The sequence below is a fragment of the Rhinoderma darwinii genome, chromosome 10 (genome assembly GCF_050947455.1).
Source record: "Rhinoderma darwinii isolate aRhiDar2 chromosome 10, aRhiDar2.hap1, whole genome shotgun sequence".
Taxonomy (NCBI): Eukaryota; Metazoa; Chordata; class Amphibia; order Anura; family Rhinodermatidae; genus Rhinoderma; species Rhinoderma darwinii.
Window position 1 is genome coordinate 97,385,620 of NC_134696.1, and position 9,119 is coordinate 97,394,738.

Here is a 9,119-nt window from a genome sequence, read left to right on the forward strand (position 1 = left end):
CCGTGTGCTGTCTGTGCTTCACGCATCAATTATTAAAGAAACACAGAGGAAAAAAAAAGGATGTACGCACCGTTTTTTGCACACGCAAATCAGTCACGCTCGTGTGAATGGAACCTAAAGTAGCGTAAAGCTGAAAATAAATTTCCCCCAGAGTATATTATAAAGTTGCAGAACTTTTTCATAGACACATTAAAACTTCATCTGTCAGGGCTTGCTGGGAGTTGTAGTTCTCGCTGTGTCTGGTATTGCAGCTCATCCCCAATCACAAGAATAGGGTTTAACTGCAATACCACACACAGCCTATGGACAGGGGTGGCGCTGTTTCTGGAACAAACAGACCCTTTTTCCTAATCCTGGACAATCCATGTAATTTTTTCTCAGTCTTAGGCCTCATTTACACGAGCGTATTATACGCGCGTGCGACGCGCGTGCTTTTCACGCGTGTCGTACGCACCTATAATAGTCTATGGGGCTGTTTAGATGATGCGTGAATTTTGCGCTGCGTGAGTGCGTTGCGTAAAACTCACGACATGTTCTATATTCTTGCGTTTTTCACGCAACACGCACCCATTGACTTCAATGGGTGCGTGAAAACAACGCATGCCACACTGACGGTCCTGCGTTGCATGCGCGAAAATCACGCAAGAGCTGTCAAACTCCTGAATGTAAACAGAAAAGCACCACGTGCTTTTCTGGTTACAAACATCCAAACGGAGTGTCAAATTCGAGATGAGCGCACCGAACTTCACCGGGTTCGGCCAAACTCGTTTTGACCGAAACCGGTAAAAAATGTTCGGGTACGCGACGTCAGGAGACAGTCACTGTCCACGGTGCTGAAAGCGTTAAACTGGTTCAGCACCATGGACAGTGACTTCCGCTCCGAAAATCCATGAACCTGTAAAAAAAAAAAGACGTTCTGACTTACCGATAACTCCGGTCCGACCTCCCGGGATGACAGTTCAGTCCAAATGACAGCTGCAGCCAATCACAGGCCAAGCACAGGCTGCAGCCAATCACAGGCCAAGCACAGGCTGCAGCCAATCACAGGCCAAGCACAGGCTGCAGCCAATCACAGGCTGCAGCGGTCTCATGGACTGCGGCGTCATCCTGGGAGGTGGGGCCGGATGGCAAGAGAGGGACGCGTCACCAAGGCAACGGCCGGGAGCCCGGACTGGGGGAAGCAGGAAGTTCTTGGTAAGTATGAAAGTCTTTTTATTTTCACAGGTTGGTGTATATTGTGTTCGGCATTCACTGTCGAGGGTGCTGAAAGAGTTACTGCCGATCAGTTAGCTCTTTCAGCACCTTGGACAGTGACGGGCCTCGACTACCTCATCTCTATGATGGCGGCTGCGTGAAAATCACGCAGCCGCGCATCATGACACACGGAGCTGTCAAATGCCTTTTGCGCGTTTAAAACGCAACAAGGCTGCGTATACGCAGTGCATACGCCATGCATACGCGCGCAAAACGCAGCGTTTTTTGCGCGCGCAAAACGCATACGCTCGTGTAAATGAGGCCTAACTGATTAAAGTCACAAGAAAAATATATGAAGTTGCGGGAGTATTAATTCTAAGAAATTGGGTGTGTCTTCTTATAACTCATTTTTGTTTCTATAAATAAAATTGCGGTAAACACTTCTAGTATTTAGACTCGGACACTTCCTGAGAAGTTGAAAAATATAATCGTATCTTTGAGATAGTTCTGCTTTCAGATCTTACCTTGCATTTTGATGCGATGTCATCGAGATATTTTCTCGACCTGTTCATTGCACTCGGTCGCCATATTCACACATCACCTAGCTTAACTGGATGTTCTGCCCAGGTTATGAGGCAGATGGAGGCCTAAAAGGGTAATAAAGGCCTTCAAGGGTTATTCCTATCAAACAAAGTGATGGCATATCGCTAGGACATGTTATCACTTTGTGATCAGTTGAGGTTCGAATGATGGGACCAGGGCCGCCATCAGGGGGGTATTAGGGGTACTGGTGTGAGGGGCCCGGCCAAACCTAATTGAAAGGGGGGCCCGCAGCTCACGACATTCTTTTGGTGAAAAAAACGGGCCCCATTGCAGGGGCCTGTTTTTTTTCTACCAAAGGCAAGTCGCGGCAGTTTGCCGGGCCCCCCTTTCTATTAGGTTTGGCCGGGCCTCTCACATCAGTACCCCTAATACCCCCTCTGATGGAGGCCCTGGGTACCATGATATAGTGCTGGACGGAGTACCGTTAACAGGCGGTGCCACGGTAGGGGGGCCCAGAAAATTTAGCTGTAGGGGACCCTGAAATTCCTGATGGCGGCCCTGGATGGGACCCTCATTGATCCTGAGATAGAGGTAGACGCAGAGGAGCAGTTTTGTTCTGACACTCTGATCGGTCGTGGGTCCTCAGAAAAGGTCAACTTCGGTCTTAGTCCATCGAATGGGAGTTATGGAAGCCGCCCATTGCTCTCACTCAACAATTTTAGTAACTTCCGTTAATTTCAATGAAGAACGACTGCCCATGCTTAGCCATTGATGACCTGGATCGAGCATCGGGGGTAGTTTCAGAGATCAGATCATCACTATCTGTCTGATAACATGTCCTGAAACCCAAGTTTGAGAAACCTTTTCAAGGAAGGGACCAGAGAACATAATTATTCTATCATCAACACAATATTAAATAGATTTACTGAATTTGGACATATCTGGTGGCGATCCCTCACCGGAGCACGAAGCTGATGAGATGCTGCAATAGTTTCCTGAATTTTTTACTAAAACGGTTCACAATGAAGTGAAAAAGTTTGGGGTAAAGCAGCAGTTTCCACGAGTAAAGAAGGTAGTAAGGATTATCAGTATCTGTAAGGTGTCCTCTCGAAATCGGCCCTTATCCATTTTGAACGTCGTAGGGGGTCCAGCAAATTAAATAGGAGGCCACAACTAAAAAAAAAACATCAAAAAAACAACCAATTTGAACGGTTCTATGGACTAATTTTGAGGCCGATCAGGACATAACAAATACCCAGGAACCCAAGTTCCTGAAAGTTGATTACAAGAATTGGTTGGGGACCACTGGCCAAACAGACGTTATTCTACACAATCATTGTTAATAGTCATTGTTTGGACTCGATGTGTCTAGGTATGTTACCATCTACAGCTGAAATATCATATTGAATCTGTTGACGTCCTGTCCATTGATTATAAAATACACCATTGTACAAACAATACATGCTATACCACCAGTGTAAGCTGTGATATATGATTAAAGGGAGAAAAAAAAAATCTCATCTCACATCAACAGTATTTTGAATTTTTTGAATTTTGATGAGCTCCGGATTCCTTTATATTTACTATGTATATCCCATAATGATATTATAAGCAGCTATTTATTAGTATTTCATGTTTTTAATGAATCAATACAAAATTACTTGATCGAAGGGGGCATAGCTTAAGGCCTTATTCACACGACTCGAAGGGGGCATAGCTTAAAGCCTTATTCACACGACTCGAAGGGGGCATAGCGTAAGGCCTTATTCACACGACTTGAAGGGGGCATAGCGTAAGACCTTATTCACACGACTCGAAGGGGGCATAGCTTAAGGCCTTATTCACACGGCTCGAAGGGGGCATAGCGTAAGACCTTATTCACACGACTCGAAGGCGGCTTAATTTAAAGCCTTATTCACACGACTTGAAGGGGGCATAGCGTAAGGCCTTATTCACACGACTTGAAGGGGGCATAGCGTAAGACCTTATTCACACGACTCGAAGGGGGCATAGCGTAAGGCCTTATTCACACGACTCGAAGGGGGCATAGCTTAAGGCCTTATTCACACGGCTCGAAGGGGGCATAGCGTAAGGCCTTATTCACACGACTCGAAGGCGGCTTAATTTAAAGCCTTATTCACACGACTTGAAGGGGGCATAGCGTAAGGCCTTATTCACACGACAGGGATAATCAGCCGGATGACTACAGTGTTTTTAATGGCCGTCACACGGCTGCTTTAAAATCAATCTATGTCTATGAGGCAATTCAGACGGCCGTGAAAAACGGCCGATTTGACACCCGGTCATGTGAATAAAGCCTAAGACTATCCCATCTCGGTAAGACGTGTAGAATTGTTTGGTTGTCTGATCAGCTAAACTTCACTGTCTGACTAATGACCAATAGTTTTGCGAGTCAGGGGTACATCAGTGTTAACCAGTTATTGGAAAGCGGCCCCAATTTAAATCTTTGCAATGCAACCATACAATCTAATGTTCGATTTCGACATATTCAGATGGTTGTAACTACGTAAGGAATGAATCGATCACTTGTTTCTTTTTGCATTAAGCTTCATCGTACATCAAGAAACGTCCACGCTCATTCCCACGTCTGAGCATCAAAGCAATTGTCTTTAAAGTAAAATAATTTCCAGATGGTAAAAAACTCCAGAGAATTTACTCCAGAAGGGGGAATTGCACCGGCCAGCTCTTACTCCACATCCGGGGCTATGGTCAAAAAAAAAAAAAAAGTTTCTAAGACAATTTCAAAGACAATCTAATCTGCCACCTCGGTTACTCCTGTTCTCCACAGATGGCTTTACTTTCCTTGTCCCCCGCATTCAAACAAAATCTCAAAATCAGCGTTCAGTCCCTTTTTATCCATTGCACGTCTATTAATCTCCTGCCGTTGGTTCACTCTATAACCTCTCCCATCGACAGAACACTATAATGGTTTCAGAAAGGTCTCAAAACACATACCACCTTTATAACTGGATAGCATGGCTTGCCTAAAGTAAACCAGAGCTAAGCAAACTTTTTTCTCCAGTGCGAGTTCTGCCAATTTTCCGGCCATTAGGAAGCAGTGGTGAATTGATACGCGAAGTTTCAGATTCATTTTTGACTAATGTCTGACAATATTAGACAAATTAAATACCCTTTTTTTGGTCTGGTGACCATCATGCTTCAGGTTACGTTCCTTCACCCCCCTCCCTTATTTTTTTTACCTCCCTTAGGCTGGATTCACACGAGCATGTTCGGTCCGTAAAGGACGGACCGTATTTCGGCCGCAAGTCCCGGACCGAACACACTGCAGGGTGCCGGGCTCCTAGCATCATAGTTATGTACGACGCTAGGAGTCCCTGCCTCGCTGCGGGACAACTGTCCCGTACTGTAATCATGTTTTCAGTACGGGACAGTAGTTCCACGGAGAGGCAGGGACTCCTAGCGTCGTACATAAGTATGATGCTAGGAGCCCGGCTCCCTGTAGTGTGTTCGGTCCGGGACTTGCAGCCCACATACGTTCCGTCCTTTACGGACCAAACATGCTCATGTGAATCCAGCCTTACTGTAACCCTCCGACCGGTACACCATCCATGTACAAGTCTTTCCTTTTCACTATATCTATATAAGATAATTACGGTCTCTATGCTCAAAAAGATTATCTTGTAACGCTTATTTGACCGGGTCATTCGTTCTTGCTTCACTTTAAGAAAAATTTGGAAGTGACAAAAGGTCAACACAATACAAGGTAGTAGGTAACTTACAAAGAAACAGAAACAGAAAACCTCCCCAAACTTTCCCGATAGGTTAAAATCGCTCTCGCAAATTGTTAAGTTGTTCTTCCGGTGAATGAAGAAATGGGAGCTACACCAGGCTAAAACCCATAACCCAAAATAAATAATGGAGGCATAATGGAGCTTCACATGTCTAAGTCCAATGGAACGAGTAAGGCTGACGGCCGTGATGAAGAAGGCACATGCATAAATACACAGAGATAACATTGAGTTGACGAGTTTACACCAAAATTTTCCAAATATCCATTCAGGCTCCGTCAATATTTGTACTGCTACAAAAGGCAGCAAAATCGGTGATGAAGAGATGGAATAACCAGGTGTTGCTGATAGTTTGGCTTATCCTGAACATTACGATCCACAAATAAAGAATATTCACCACTAGTCCAATTACGAAGGTGATGAACAAGACGACTGAAGGAATTAACTTGGACGTTGTGATTTCTGAATGTTACGCTTTTCTAGGATCATTCAGAAGAACGTCGGCAGCAAAAGTTTCACCCATTGGGTGTTCTGTGAAGGATAAACATAAATCCAGTCATCCCGATTTATTTTTTTTATACATCCTATTGGAACGAACTCCTGTACATTCACGTCAACATTTTTGAATTTTGGCTACTCTGATTATTTATAGCTGGAACGGCGTAGAGAATTTTTTTTTAATGGAGGTTAAAACGAAGGGGTCGTCTCATCAGGCCAACCCTGGTCTTTGGGCCGTATTAGGATATACAGAAAGAACCACTTCCGTTTCCCGGAGGAATCAGCTCCAACATTTGAATGTAGCCATGGAATACCAAATTTTATCTGCAGAACGGGTGGCTGCAGTCAGGGCCGCACCTACCATGAGGAGAGTTGAGCCTCTGGCAGCACCCTGTAGAGTCTCAGAGGGGGCGGCGTTACAGAGCTGCTGGATGAGGTTCCCTCCACTAAGCAGCTGCAAGATGTGCTGCCACCTTAATAACGCCCCCTGCCCCCCACTCTGCTGTCATTACAATAGCAGAGCTTCTATAATAAGATCCTGCTCAGTGTCAGGACGGAGAGGGAGGTGGGAAGGGGTCTGTTCTGCACTTGAAGGGAAATCCTGCCATGATGGACTCACCAACGCTTGCTAGCGGTTTCCTCTGGAGTCTCCCTGCACAGCAAGAGAAGATCCATATGCACTAAAGGTAAGTGTGTATGTGTATAGTGCATTTGTGTAATGTACATACTGTATGTGTATATATGTACTGTATGTGTCATGTATGTACTGTATGTGTAATGTGCATATGTGTGTAATATATGTATGTGCTGTACATTAGTTTCCTTCCCTGCCATTCAGCACTTTTCAATGACGCAGGCCTGCATTGCTAGAGGATGGCGCAGGAACAGAATAAGGCGAGTATGTAAAGTTGTTTTTTTTAAGTTAAGTGTGAGTGGCATTATTTACAGGGGGTTCTATGGTGGGCTGTCTACAGTGTACAGCCAAGCTCTATAACCATAGTTCCAAAAATTATACTAAATGAGAGAATATAAATATCTTCTTTATTAATCCATACACACTTGAGACAATAAGAATCAACAGTGTAGTAGGACAGTGAGGGATGCAGCAGGTTTGATATGTATGAATACAATGCCCAAGAGCAGTATATACTGACACAAATACAAAGATATCTCATCCCATGTGACCGCTGAAGCCAATCACAGGCTGCGTCGTCACATTGCCTGCAACGTCATCGTAGGAGGCCAGAGTGGACAGCAAAGCAGGGTGGGGGTAAGTATAAGCACTCCATGCGTTTTTTCAGATGGAGTGTACTGCGGTCAGACACGCGGAGTGATTTTCACGCAGCGTATCCGACCCGTGGGAACCTGGCCTAAAGGTAGACAGGGTAAAACGAGGCAGAAACTGTACCAAATTGATCAGTGGCGCACACTGTATGATAAAATTTGGTGCAACTTCCTAGACGTGTTAGACACTTTTATTCCTTACATCACCTCACGGCTGGTGCACTTTACGCCGAAATTTTGCAGCAAAAAAATATGGCAGGGTGTTATTAAATCAGGCACATTTTGTGACTCCTCTTAGCAACGCCCTTTTTTTTTGGCACCCAAAATTGTTTCGGAAGGTGCAAAAAGTGTCTTAAACAACAAATATGGCGCACGCCATGTACATCACTCTTTTGGTCCAATTTGTGCCGAAATCCATACACACTTAGTAAAACCCCCCAATGTATCAGTTTTGCCTCAAATGTTTCTTTAACCAGGTATAAGTAGCAGTTCGGTAATATAAAATGAACAGTCTTACCTGTGACCTGTGAAGTCTAAAAAGTTTTGCAAAATCAAAATGAAAGTCCCCGTTCACTATACAAGGCAATGAGTCATTTTAGAAGATATCGGAGCAGTGGTTTCTTTTAAAATGAGAATTCTGGCTGCTACTTTCTCATTAATAAAAGGGGCTGGGTAAAGTAAGAAGTTAGAAAGGAAGTGCAGCTATTGGGTAACTACCAAAAAGGCAAAAAAAAAACACATCTTAAGAAAAAAAAAAAAAAAAAAAAAAAAAAGCAAAAAACCTTTAGGCCTTTTATTTTTAGTCTGAATTCACACACTGTGTATTTTGTAATATCGCACGTACACGTGATCTTATGCAACCCCATAAGGATCCATTACGTGTGATTTATTGCTACGGAGCCCCGGCCATAAAAGGAGTTTTCTGATCCTTGAAATCCAGAAGATGCAAAACAACATTTCTAATCCACTGAAAAGGGGTTTTATAACTTGTATAGGATTAGAAGAACACGACCGCTTTCTTCCAGAAACAGCTCCACTCTTGTCCACAGGCTGTGTCTGGTATTGCATTTCAGCTGCATTCACCTATGATACCAAAGCTCAAGGTCAGACATGAACGCTTTCTTTCAGATAAAAAATAAAAACTGATGAGTGCTCCTTGTCCATATATGAACAGCGACCCCAGGAGAGCTAGTAGATGCTCTGCCCCGGGACCCAAGCCCTGAGAAAGCTCCCCAACCTTACTGTCCATATAGGGATAGTGACTTTACGAGTTCTCCCAAGGGCCGGTCACCGGGCGACATATACACTGTATGCCATAAAGTGAGATACATTTAGGCCTTCGTCGGAGTATATGTATGGGGTCTTCCCGATGTATACATCTGACAGAAGGCCTAAAAAGCGATGTGAATGGGGCCTAAGTGACACACCGAAGCCAGATTCAGACTGTAGCGATGCATCCGTCCCAGAGTGTTAGACTTAACATCTAGTAACAGAAGCCGCAAGAAAACATACCAGACTCCTCCTTAAAAGGGGTCCCGTTTATTTGGGGGCAGACACGGTAATCAGCAGATTGTCGCTGTGTCCGGCTCTTTGCGCACAAAAGATTTTGCTGGAAGCCATGGCCAGATGAATGGCCGTCCACTCGATACATGGACGGGTCGAGTCTGCCACAACGGAAGCTGCGCGAACGGCTCTGCCTATGGTCCCTAGCACGTGACCCCGCTCTACAAAGTTCACACCCCTTTAATGGAGTATTGGGGAAACATTTAGCTTTGTTTAGTTTCCCCTTTTTAAAAAAAATTTGAGATGAAGATTTTTAAAGAATACACA